Genomic DNA, 13,587 nt, shown 5'->3' on the forward strand with positions numbered 1-13,587 from the left:
ATAAAAAGAAGATAAGTCTTTACACTTTTTGTTTTTAAGGAGCCAAATTATAGCCATGGCCTAATTTGTTAAGTAGACAGCTTAATGGGTTAAGGGCAAGACAGAATAACAGTGGTGACAGGGAGTCACCCTGTAATATCCCCCTTTGAATTTTTATCCCTGGAATAATAATTTGTCCTTTATCATGGCTTAATCACAAAGTGGTCTGCCACTGTTTCATGGTCACTGTAATGTAATCGATCAGTGTATGGTGTATCTTATACATTTTAAGCACTCTTTTATCCATGAATGTGGGATACTGCCAAATGCTTATATTCTATATTAGTGTTCTGATGAGGTTTGAGTACAGTGCTGTAATATAAGCCAAAGATCTAGATACGATGACGTGACTTATGATGTGCGCAACATAGGCTTTCAATACCAGTGTGGACACTTGGTAGTTGAAGATCAGATTGCTATGTACATGTATTCCCAGGTGCTTGCATAACTGGGTTTCAGCATGGTAGGACTTTTGTCAATGTTGTAATTAGCATTGAATTGCACTTTGCAGAAGGACAAAATAAAGACACATTTTTGCATTTATTTATAGATCTTGTGCTTTGTCTTCAGTCATTTGTCTGTGTTAGCCCCCCTGTAGTATGTTATCATCATAGGTGGAGTCAGTAATTGCACCCAGTATGCCAGAATCAGCAAACATGGTAAGCCAAAGTCAGTATACCTTAGCCTGAGCTGTTGTGAAATAGATTCCAAACAGTAAAGGGCCAAGCACAGATCCCTGGGTACACCAATGGTAACAGCTCTACTGGTAAAGGTCGACTCACCAACTTTCACAGTATGTGTTCTGTCAGTGAGTTAATTGGTTACCCATCTAGTAACATAAGGCTTGATCCACAACTGGGAGATTTTCTCAATGATACCTACATGGGTAATTGTGCTCAAACCCTAGGCCAGATCAGGATAGCCAGTATGCACTGTCTTACCTTCATCCAGGCCTATCACACAGAATCAAAGGGCTGTGACATCATCACAGATCATCTATCATGTGACTCATCACATACACCTTCCTGAAACGGTTGAATACACACATCAACACACCCTTCACACAGATTATGTTCCTGTAAAAGGCTGTACATCAACATGCAACCATCTGAGTTGGGGGGGGGCAGCACCCGATGCATGCATGCATTGACACATCCTGACTCTCCTCATCTGTGAAATAGACTAACATGTCATCGTGAACCTTTTCTAAATGGACACTAGTAATATCCCAACTGTGTACAACAGACCTGTGTCAGTTGTTAATGCTACATCTTGTCTGTTACATCTGTTAGATATCCTCAAAAAGGTCATTGAGGGCATGCATGATGACAACACTATCATCCTTTTGAAATTGACAAGTCCAAGGTATCTGACACAAATCCACACTGAGGTATTCACTCAACACTGTCAGATGTGGCAATAAGCACCTATTTCACCAAGTGGATAGACCACTGTATCACATATGTGGCATCTAAATATGTGGAAATGTGTGAAGTAACCTATATCTCAGGCCCAGTGATCAGGTCCACACATCAGGGCTGTCTGCTAGACCCTTTCCTGCCCATTATTTAAGTGACAGACATCTCAGATGACATACATATCCTATGTCCAAATAGCTGTTTGAAGGACTACAGCTTGTGGCCAATCATTGACTCCAGCTGTGATATTAGCATAATGCAGACACTATCAACACACACCAAAGATTGCTCCACAGCCACGACAACACCTGCAGTGACAAGACAACATGGAGGGAGTTGTTACATCAGGAAAACAAACAAACACACAAACCAAGTATAATGTAGACATCACACCCTATAATCAGACCAGTAGGTATATGAACTGTGTCCTGGGGTAGATGGTAAGTGGAATGTTCACCAGCATGTGGTCACAGTGCTGACTACTTCCTTGTATGTAACACAACTACAGAGTATGTTACACCAGATGCATGTGTGGTACCTGTTCCAGTGATGTACACAGTACATACATTGCTGTTTGATAACATTAATGGCATGGGTAACATTGATGACAGTGTGGCTTGTGCCATATGTATTTGCCATGCGCATCAGTCAACTAGCCTGTATTGATGATAAGGTCACATACAGATAAAGCAGTGTCCCTCCTAACACTTTCAGCAGATGTTACAGTGCCCAGACAGTGTGGATGATTACCCTCATAGAGTGCAGACATGTCATAATAGTTTACAAATGTGGTTGTGCAGAATCATCTCTGATCACTCTAAATCACATATGTTATGTCAGAGCCATCAGATTACTGGTGGTATTATTCTGATATTGTCCATGATTGTGGTTGCTTCTTTTAATGTTGTCCATGAGCCTTTACCTATGTTCCACTTGCTGCAGACCTCTGCTATGATTACACTTGTATTCAGGCAAATCAGTTTGGACAGTTTCACAATATGCACCCTACACCAGTTGTATGTCAGATCACTGATAGATGTCCTCTGCTTTGTTCATATAAGGATGATTATCTCACACAGACAAGTTCCCCATTGTTATGTCATCTTACGTGACAGTCACATAATACATATTTTCACTGTGCAGTCCCTACTGTACCATATTGATATGTGATTGGTGTTGCTGCTACAACTGTCTTCCATTGACATGCCATCTGCTGTACATTAGGTTGTTTTACCAGTCCTCTTTCCCTGTGTTCATAGGTGCACAGGTTTATAGGCTGATACTAGGCTATTGGCTTGGAGGCCCTTATAAGCCTAGCCAAGAATTTCACCCATGTTCCCACAAAGTTAGCACCTGTTTTCCCTGACCAGCAGGGACACAGGTGGGATCCCAGGGGTATATTTTCTGTTTCCCATCCAGTCGTCCAGGTTCCTCTTAAAGAGGGCTAGTGAGTTACTCTGCTTGATATGGACAGGAAGTCTATTCCACAGATGGGGGAGTCATTGGGGCACAAATATATCTTGCCAACAAATTCTATTAATGTCACAGACCAGGTTGAGACTTTATGTGCAGGTTGCTGGAGTGGAGTTTGACTTATGGATATGCAGCAACTCCATCAAGGCTGAGTCTGAGATAGCCTTGGATGCCAGACACAGGTCACCTCTGAGCAGTCTGTACGAGACTGAGTAGAGGGACATGGCTTTTAGCCTATCTGTATAGGATAGGTGTTTGAGACCATGGATTTACCTGGTCAGGAGCCTCTGTGCTCTCTCCAACTGCTGCATGTGCTTGGCAAGGTACATGCCGAAAGGGGAGTTGTACTCGATAATAGGTCTGAAAAGGGAGGAGTACAGGGATGTTATGACCTCCTTATTCCTGGATGAAATATTGTTACTTATGAGGTGGGCCATGTGGAAAGTCTTCCTTACAACAGAGGCAACATGGTGGTCAAAAGTCAGGTTGCTGTCAACCTGAGTGCCCAAGTCCCTCATGACTGATTGTGTGCTTAATACATTGTTATTAATGTGATAATTAGTGGGGACACCATTTTCCCCAAAGGGGATAATGATGCATTTCTTGGCATTCAGTTTGAGGCCATGCTTCTGGCACCAGTCATTAGCTTGGTTAAGGCCCTCTTGGAGGATGTTCCCACACTAAGGGAATTTATGACAGTGTCCAGCTTGCAGTCATCTGCAAACTTGGTCAACCACAGACCACTGTTGTTTGGCTTGTTCATTCCTACAATTCATCTGTGTGTCCCTACTCAATACACACACTTCCCCTGAGTGTTTATTCAACATGGCAGACCATGTATCCTTAGAGATCATTTACATAACTTTGGTAGAAAATGCCAGGAATAGGATTTCACAATATTCTGCACTGTATGCACTGTGCTGTACTGTGTTTGGGCCATATACATAACTATCATACCTCTCAACTTTCCAGATTTTCGCAGAATGTCCAGGTTTTTGCCTTATATATCTTTTAGTGTGTTCCTTATAAAACATGTGGTTTTCTGTCATATCACTGGGATGATCTCAGGACTGATGTCATGCAATAATTACATACATTTGAGTTTCAGACTTCAAATCCTTCAGAAAATGTATCTTCACACAAATCCCTTGCTATTCTAGTACATTTCTAAGTTTAAAAGAGCAAATATGTAAAATGTGCCCCTATGTCTGGGTCATTGTCCCCCATTATGTTGTGCTTTGTCCAGATTTCTTGCACTAACAGATTGAGAGCTATGAGAAATATTATATGCTAAACCCTGGTGATCATTGTGGTATTCCAAGTAAACCCGCCAACCTACTGTGCTCTGAATTAAACAGCTTTGCTTTCCATGTTGCATTACATGGTTTCCTGGCTGGCAACACTGTTACCAGCTATGAAACCATGCTTATTTATGTATAAATGGGGTGTGCAGCATGAATATGCAATTAGCACTGCTGTTCACCGTGCATCACCACTCACACATGTAAACTCTGTGTAGACTTCACGCGAAGCCTACACGGAGTTTACTGAATCCCAGGGAAAGTGTACCAAAAGTGGACCTATAGCAAGACTAAAACATGTAATAAATGAGGAAAAAAATATGTCCATTAAATTAAAATATTGTGTCATGAACTTTTGTCACAACTGACAAGTATTCAGAAAAGAATAACGCCATGTGAATTTCCAAATAATGTAATCATATGTTTTTGCACACTTTCCTAGTGTCACACAGTGAAACCAGATATGCCTCTAACCTAAATGTTTTTACATTTAAAGTGAAAAAAAATGTAATTTAGAGGCACAGTATATTTAGCCACATTCTGTGCAGGTAGGAAAGTTTCAACAAACACTTGATTTTGTTGAGTGGCATTTCATACAACATTATTGTTTTCCTAATATCTCCCTTAAAGTTTATGTGATAAAACATAATGGCTTGTGTTAATGTGTGTGCATATGTAATGTTATGATCTTCTCTAACTCTTGAAATGCATTATTCCAGACTGTATTATCTCAAGAGAAACTATCACAGAATTAAAAATATTAAGTACTTAACACAGAAAATGTTGGGCCGGATTTACGAAGGCTTGCATGGAGTCTAAGAGTAGTGTAAGATGGCAGACAGCCAGTATATCTGCCGAGCGATCCAGCAATAGCCGGCAGGGGCGTGCATGAGAGCTTCTAAAGCTACTCTTGCACGGACAGTGTTATGGTATGCAAATTACCTCATTTGCTGCTGAAAGCTATGCAAATGAGGTAAATTTGCAATCCAGGAAACACTAACCTGTCCGTGTAAGAGTAGTGTTATTTGCAGAAATGTACTCCGTTGGTAACGGAGTACCGTTCTGCAAATAGCTAAATGGAGCTAGGACAGCTCCAAATAAAGGATACATCTAGTTGAGGAAGCATGCCAATGGCCAAATATAAGGCTACTGGCATTTGCAAATGTTGCAAATCCTTAAAATCCATTTTTTCTCGATCGCCGATGTTTAAGCGTAGCACAGTGCCGCACAAACGTGCAGCGCTTTAAATAAAATGAAAAAAATTGAAAAATAGCCAAAAATGGGCATTTTCACTAAAAAGCTTGTTCTGTCATGCAGGTGAATGACAGGATGAAGACAACAGGGCCACTGAGTAGTGGTTGCTAAGGGGGGGAAGCTCAGTGTGAGAGATGTAACCAAGCATTAGTAGGCAATCCTATGCAAATGAGGATAAGGATAGTGAATCCAATTTTCCCCAGCAGCCATGTTCCTAGAGTGTAAGTGTAGGAGTAGGGGAGTAGTAGTGTAGAAGATAGGTGACATCATGAGGGGGTATGTCTGAAAGACTGTAAGCTTATTAGAGCACAGTGGCTTATGTTTGCCCTGAGTTTCTCAGGATTGCAAGAGGCATGTCTACAGTTGTTCTAGCTGAAAAAAAGAAACCAAAGGTGTACTCCATGGCTATATCTGAAATTTCTTACAAATGGGCACACAGCGTGTGTGCGCTTCTTTGCGTGGCGCTGCCCTGGGCACAAACAGAAAGGGAAAAGGAAGGAAAAGAAGCAGTAGGAAGTTAACCAAGGAGAACTAGCAGAGCTGCCAGGTGAAATATATCAGAATCAGCCAATTACACAGGCAGTAGACTAGCCCAGCCCAGCCCAGCACTTTAAACTCTGCAAACAGCAGTCTACCCTGTTTTTTCCCAAGAACTCTGCAACACTGCAGTATACAAAGAGTGAAAACTTAAAAAGCTTAAGTCAGACAAAATGTTAGGGGCTGCTATTGCTATCATAAACCAACATGTGCAAGATGCTGAGGGTGGTGATGTTGTGAATGCTGCTGAGCAACTCACAGGGAGGAGATGGAGAAGAGTGTACAGACCCAGGGTAACCTACCAGGGGCTACATGAGCTGGAGATAGTGGAGTGCTATAGAGTGGACAGAGGCCTCCTGCAGCAAATTGTTGAGCTGTGCCGGCCACGCCTCACACACAGAACCACCAGAGGGGAACCCATCCCAGTGGATACCAAGGTATGTGTTGGCTTATGAATACTAGCTACAGGTACCTTCCAGAGACCAAATGGTGATATGATCGGGGTTTCACAGGCATCAGCATCCTGGGTACTGCACCAGTTCCTGAATGCCATGTCAGCACATGTCAGTGACCACGTATATTTCCCCAATTCCCGTGAGGTATTGGCCAGTAATATGCGTCTTTTCCACCAAATAGCAGAATACCCTGAGGTAGTGGGTGCAATAGACTGCATGCACATACACATCAAAGCACCACCGGTGAGCGGGGTAGGGTCTACATCAACCGCAAGGGCTTCCCCTCCATCAACTGCCAGGTCGTGTGCGATGCCCAGGGCATAATAATGAATGTGTGTGCTGGCTGCCCTGGAAGCTATCACGATTCCCACATCTGGCAACTGATGCAGCTGTACCAGAGATTTGCCAATGGGGACATCCCTGACAGTCACGTAGTGGGGGATGCTGGATACACACTGGACCAGTGGCTGATGACACACATCAGAAATGCACACACATCTGAACAAGAACTCCATAATGAGGCACACGCACAAACAAGAAACATTATTGAGCATGTGTTTGGGATGCTCAAGTCAAGGTTCCGGTGCCTGGACACATCTGGTGGAGCCTTGCAGTACTCATCAACTACATGTACCCAAACTGTCATGGTATGTGTCATGCTACACAATATGATCCTGCGAAAATAACTGCAGCAAGAACAGCATGGAGTAGGGCCAAAGAGCCCCCCAGCATTGCCAAGGCCTGCACAGGCACAGTGTGACACGGAGGAGGAACAACCTGAACCTGCCCCAGAAGGCAGAAGGAGGCGTGCCCAGTATGCCTTGGCCTTGGCAAAGAGGCAACGCATAGCACATACACTGACTCAGTAGGAACCCTGGAAATGACACCTCTCTTGACTCGCACATACAATAAAAGGGATGCCTAACTTGACATTACCTGTTTTCAAACATGTATAGGGAGTGTACTATGTGCATCCGACATAGACAGCCCTGAAGCACCACCTGAGGCATGATTGCCCTATTTTAAGCAATATAAAGCACTGTTAAGCACATTTTACCACTATTTAGCATATTTAAACACAATTGTGCGGAGCTGTGCACCGTGCTAACTAGTGCAACGCTGGGCAATGTTGAGCAATGTTGGGCAAGGTCGATCAAAGTTGAACAAAGTCAGGTAAACACACTCACACCTGCTTTACTGTTCCTTAAGCAGTCTGGTCTGCCCAGCAGGAAAATAAAAAGCAGTGACAGGGCTCGAACTCAGGATAGTGTGCACTATAGTCACAGTACTGAACCACTAAGCCATGACAGCATTTTACTAGCACAGACACAGCAGGACAATTGTAGACTAACGCAAACACAAACAAATGCTGTATTATGCCCTCTGAAGAGGCATATGAGTAACTTCCCCCCTGGCCTATGCAGACAGATAACAGCAGGCCACACAGTGTGATGTGGGTTGGGTAGGCTATGAAGTCACAAACTAATATACGTGAAATTGGAAGCTAAGATCTGTAGTACAGTAGTATGCCTCAAGCCAGTATGATAGGCAACAGTACAGACTGAAATGGAGTACCTGACATAGCAGTGCAGGCCTAGCAAATGTGTATAAGTGTCAGGTGAACCTCTCATCCTATGTACACCCACAGTAACAATCAGGTGTGCCCCCCCGGGTAGAAATGTACAACTAATAGCTGTCCTCCCTGTATGTAGAAATGTTGATAAATCTATGCAAAGTGACTCATGGAAGCCCTGCAGGCACAGTGTGCTTCCTGTCGATGTACAACACAAAGGTGAACTCTGAAGTAAAAAACAACTTGATTTTTCACACACATATAGTATATATGTCCATACTGGGGATGCTCAAACACTTTAACAAATTTAGCAAATTTCAGTCAGCAGCATACTGAAAGGTCATACTGGGCATGCTCACACAAATAAATGAAGAAAATGTCAGTCAACAACATACTGAGAGGTCATACTGGGCATGCTCACACACTTAGGCCATGTCTGAGTACAGCAGTGGGCCACACATATCTGGCAGTTGCAGTTCTTACCCCAGAAACTTGTCACTATTCACCAATCCTGCCTTGCGCACACAGTTATATGAAAACAGACCCATATAATATATTGGACTCCTGTCATAATCAAACTATGTACTACAAGTACTTAAGTTGTTCAGAGAAAGTGAAAATTCAAAGAAGATCAATAAATCTCCAATCAGCATCATCAATAAACAATGAGCACTCCTAACATTATCCAACCCATGTTCTGGCAAAAATATTGTCAAAGAGTCCATACAGAATCATGAAGCTTTCTTTTGCTATGTCATAAATATCAATGTAAACTCATATATGTTCTGAGTCAGTGCAAACTGTAAATGAATACATGTACATGACTGACATTGCCAACATTGCCAACATCATGTCAGACAGGTTCATACATATTTACCCCTCTCTCATTGACAAAAGGGCCCATTATCATGCCTGGAGATTGTGAAAATCCAGAAATCACATATACAATGGTTAAACAGCTCTTTCTAAACCTAAAAACACGGCGTCTATGGGATGACATGGTTTCCCTAGCTGTGTCATATGTGAACTCCAAAACAAACAGACCCTGCACCTGAACAGTCTGTTGAGACTCACCCTCTGTACAGGATATGAAACTGTTGAATGGGTTACAGCAATGTTTGGCACACTCCACAAGTGTTGGTGCACAACAGACCATGGGAACTATTGTCTTATAAGCCTGCTAAGCCTGATCTGCAAGGCCATGGAGTCCATCATGATGGAACTCATAAACAGAGCTATTGGGAGTCTACAAACACCCAACCCTACCCATTTTGGTTTGGTCAGGGGTAGATCATGGTTCCCAAACCTGCTAGACTGTTTTCAAGGCAGTCACCCAGGACATACATCAATGAAATGAGCTACACACGTTCCACATAGACCTTGAAAAGCCCTTTTCCAACATCCCAGACACATGTCGTATCCACAAAAATCAACAACCTGTGCATAAATATGTATGTCTTCTGATGAATTGCCAACTGGGGCACAGATAGATCCCACGAGGTAAGAAGGTAACAACTGCTGTCCCCCATGGCTCAGTGCTGGGACCCCTCCTGTCTGGTGTATACTTTTCAGAAATACAGTCAAACACATGAGGGCTATGTTTAGCAAAGTTTGTGGATGACTGCAAAAAAATTGTCATAATCGATGTTTGGGACAACAGAGACATCCTTAGAAAGAGTCTCAGTCAGACAGATGTGGTGTCAAAATTATGGCCTCGAGCTACAGTCATACAAATACCACATAGGTGCCAACACCCTAAATATGGAGGTGATAATAAGGGATCTATGGACACATGTGGATAGTCATCTCTACTTCCAGAAACACATTCACAAAGTGGTTAGAAAATCATGCTATGTGTTCCCACAAACTGCCAAGGTCTTTGCATGTAGGTCAAAGGAGGTTCCCTCAACTCATCAGTCATCAGGCCCATCAGAGAGTACCACAATACACTTGCGATGAATCTGACTAGGCACCTTCAGCAGCTGGAAAGACCACTGAAGTACCTCAACAAGATGATTACTGGCCTCAAACAGTTGTCCCATGCAACAAGACTGAATTTAACTCAATCTGTGCTCTCTTGCATACTGTCTACTCAGGAGATCTCTGCCCAACAGACAGGTCCATGTCCAATGCAGAACTGATGTACATGCTCTATCTGAAGTAAACCCAAGCTCACTGTACCACATGCTCTAGGGATATCATCATCACAACATTAAATAGAACATGTTGGAGGGATACATTACTAACTCACAGACTTCTCTTGCTTTGGAACAGGCTCCCAACTGACATCAAGCCTTGACCCTCACTGACACTCTTCCAGAGGAGCCTTGATGAGTGTATGTGAAACTGAACTGTCACACCATGGATCACTTCATCAGCTCTACTACACAGAGGCCTAGGGAGCTAACTCTATGGGTGGTGATAGCTGCACACTCTGGCCATACTAATATATGCCTTCAGGCAGATAGCCTATTACCTACCTATGCACCTATATATATATCTATGTAGGGGGAACACAGTATAATAAGCCAAAGATGGATGGGCAGAGATGTGTGTAAGAGGGTGACCATGACAGGGAGCCATCCAGGACTGTCCCACCCAGCACACATCCCAATGGCACGAAAGACATGAGGTGCACATCTCTCCCACTGTACATATCAGACACCAGTATCTGTAGGCATTACAGTGTATGTGGTCCATGTGCCTGCTGTACAACATGACTGTACAATGAAGTACACATCTAATATCTGTAGACATGTACCTGTCACATAGGTTCATAGGTATGTAGTAGACTATCTCCACGAAGGCATATATCAGCCTACGCAAGTTGTGCAGCTTTCACCACACCATTGGGTAGTCTCCCAAGGCCTAGTTCTAATAGTTAGTACCCTAAGCCCCTTTCTAGTGGGGCTGCTGATGTGATGCCTGGCATGAATTATCTGTTTCCCATCCACTCATCAAGGTTCCAATTGAAGAATGTCAGCAAGGGGTTCTGTCTGATGCACATTGGGACTCTGTTCCACAGTAAGGCATGTGTCTGGGAAGGTACTCTATCCCACCAGCATGTTGTATTCATCATTGTGATGAGGTTCATATCCCTGGAATGTATAGGGTGACTCAATGTTGTTATCTGTAGATGGAGCATGTTCAACAGTTATGTGCTGGACATGGCTCTGTATGTTAGGCAGAGTGTGCCTCTGAGTAGGTGGTACGCAATGAAGAACAGATTTAGTTTTACCAGTTGTGTTGCATAACACAACTGTTTGACGCCAATAATCCTCTTGGTGAGGTACCTATGTGATCTCTACAGCTGCTGGATTTGCTAAGTTGAGTACATCCAAAATGGTGCACTGTACTCAATGATGGGTCTGATGACGTAAGAGTAGAGTGCCAACACTACCTCTTTGGAGCCTGATGCAAACCCTTTGTTGATTAGGTGGGCCACATAGGATCTCCCAATCACTTTGGCAACATGGTTGTCAAAGGAAAGATGACTATCTACTTGTGTCCCCAGATCCCTTATCACCTTGTCATTTTAAAGGGGTAACACCTATGTGGTGGTTTGTGGGTATTTTGTTTTCAACAAAGAGGATCACTATGCATTCCTCCACAGTGAGCTTGAGGCCATGATTCTGACACCACACATCTGTCTCATAGAGTCCCTTCTGGAGAATATGTCTGTCGCCCGGGGAATCTATTATGGCAAACACTTTAGAGTTCCCAGCAAACTTAGTCAACCACAACCCTCATGTGTTGGCATGTACATTTGAGAAGTCTATACCAAACAGGAGGGACCCCAGGACTGAACCCTGGGGGACACCAGTCGTTACCGGTGTAGAGTCTGACATGTAGCCAGCAACTCTTAATGTGTGGCATCTATCTGTGAGCCAGTTTGCAATCCATCTTGTGATGTATGGATTCAAGGCCAGGTTGGTGAGTTCATCTATGATACTTAACTGGGGAATGATGTCAAAGGTCTTAGCGAGGTATAGGTAGGCTGTGTTGAGCTCATTTCAATCATCTGTAGCCTGGGTAACTGTCAAATCCTCCCAGTCCAGGAGGCGTGGTCTGCATTTGACGAAGCCAAAATGGGTGTGCTCAACTGTGTGAAGGTTCCCAATCTCTGTATTGTTGACTTCCATTATGATTGGCTCCATTGCCTTGCAGAACACACTCAACAGGCTCATAGAGCATGAATGCCAAGGGGTTTTTGTGGCCCCACCCCTGTGGAGTGTGAAGAATGTTGCTGTGCAACATTCTATAGGTACATATCCTGTAAAGAGCATGTAGAGAGAGGTATAGGTATCCTTGATGAATATGGACACATCCTCACCTTATGTACTATGATTCAGGTTCTGATGCTGGAAGGTATGGAATGAGTAGTATCCTGGTAGTGCTGGCGTGCTGTCTGGAGCCTTGAACTAGGTTTCTGTTACTGCACAGATATCAATATCCTCCATAATGAGAAGTGCCTCGAGTGTGTGCATCTGGAGGCTGAGACTTCTGGCAATGAGTAGCATTTAGCTCACTTTGTGGTTATTTGTGTTGGTTACAGGGTTTGGTTTGTCCTGTGTGACTGGTGTTCCACACCTGAAGTCAGTGCCTCATTGGTCCCGTCTGACCATAAGCTAAATACCCTATATATTCACATTCTGGACCCACACCCCCATTAAGGAAACCATGTTAAAAAATGTCTCCAAAGCCAACTTCATGCTTCTTAAGACAGAAGTGCTGAACTGCAGGACACCCATACAGATGGACAATACAGTCACGACTACTGAATCCTTCCCAATTGCACTTTATAAGCACTTACATGACTGCATGCATCATGCTATCCCAAACAGAACCAAGACTCTATCCTCCAAAAAAAGGAAGCCAATCTGGTGTTCCCCTGCCATAAACAAACTGCACAACAGAAGGAAGAAAATATTGCAAAAGAGGGTAAAATCCCATGAGTGGAGCCATAATTGAAACTACTAAAGATGTGGACATCCTACAAAAGGGCCTCACTGAGACAGATGCCTGGTATCAAAGCCATAGCCTCAAGCTCAATGCCAAAAAGTGCATTGTCATCCCCTTTGGTAAAAACTCTGTAGCCTTGAATTACAACATAGGCGGTAGTATACTTAACACTGAAAGTGTGATAAGAGACCTTGGGTCACAGGTGGACAGTGGACACACCTGTGATAATCACATCCCCACAGTAGTCAGGAAATCCTTCTACATGGCACACCTCATCACAAAAGGTGTCTCATGCAGAATAGAAGAGGACATTGTTCCCCTCTACTGATCACTCACTAGATCCATAATAGAGTACAATGCCCCTTTTGCTATGTACCTCACAAGACATCTACAACAACTGGAAAGCCTGCAGAAATACCTCAAAAAGAGCATTAGCAGCCTGAAATACATGCCATACACAGACCGTCTCAAAATGCTCAGACTGTACTCTCTTGCATATTACCTACTCAGAGGTGATCTATGCCTAACATACAAAGCTATGTCAAACACAGAGCTGTTGGACATGCTCCACGTAA

Source organism: Protopterus annectens, chromosome 3.part1 (genome assembly GCF_019279795.1).
Source record: "Protopterus annectens isolate FY-2018-M chromosome 3.part1, PAN1.0, whole genome shotgun sequence".
In the NCBI taxonomy this organism is placed as follows: Eukaryota; Metazoa; Chordata; order Ceratodontiformes; family Protopteridae; genus Protopterus; species Protopterus annectens.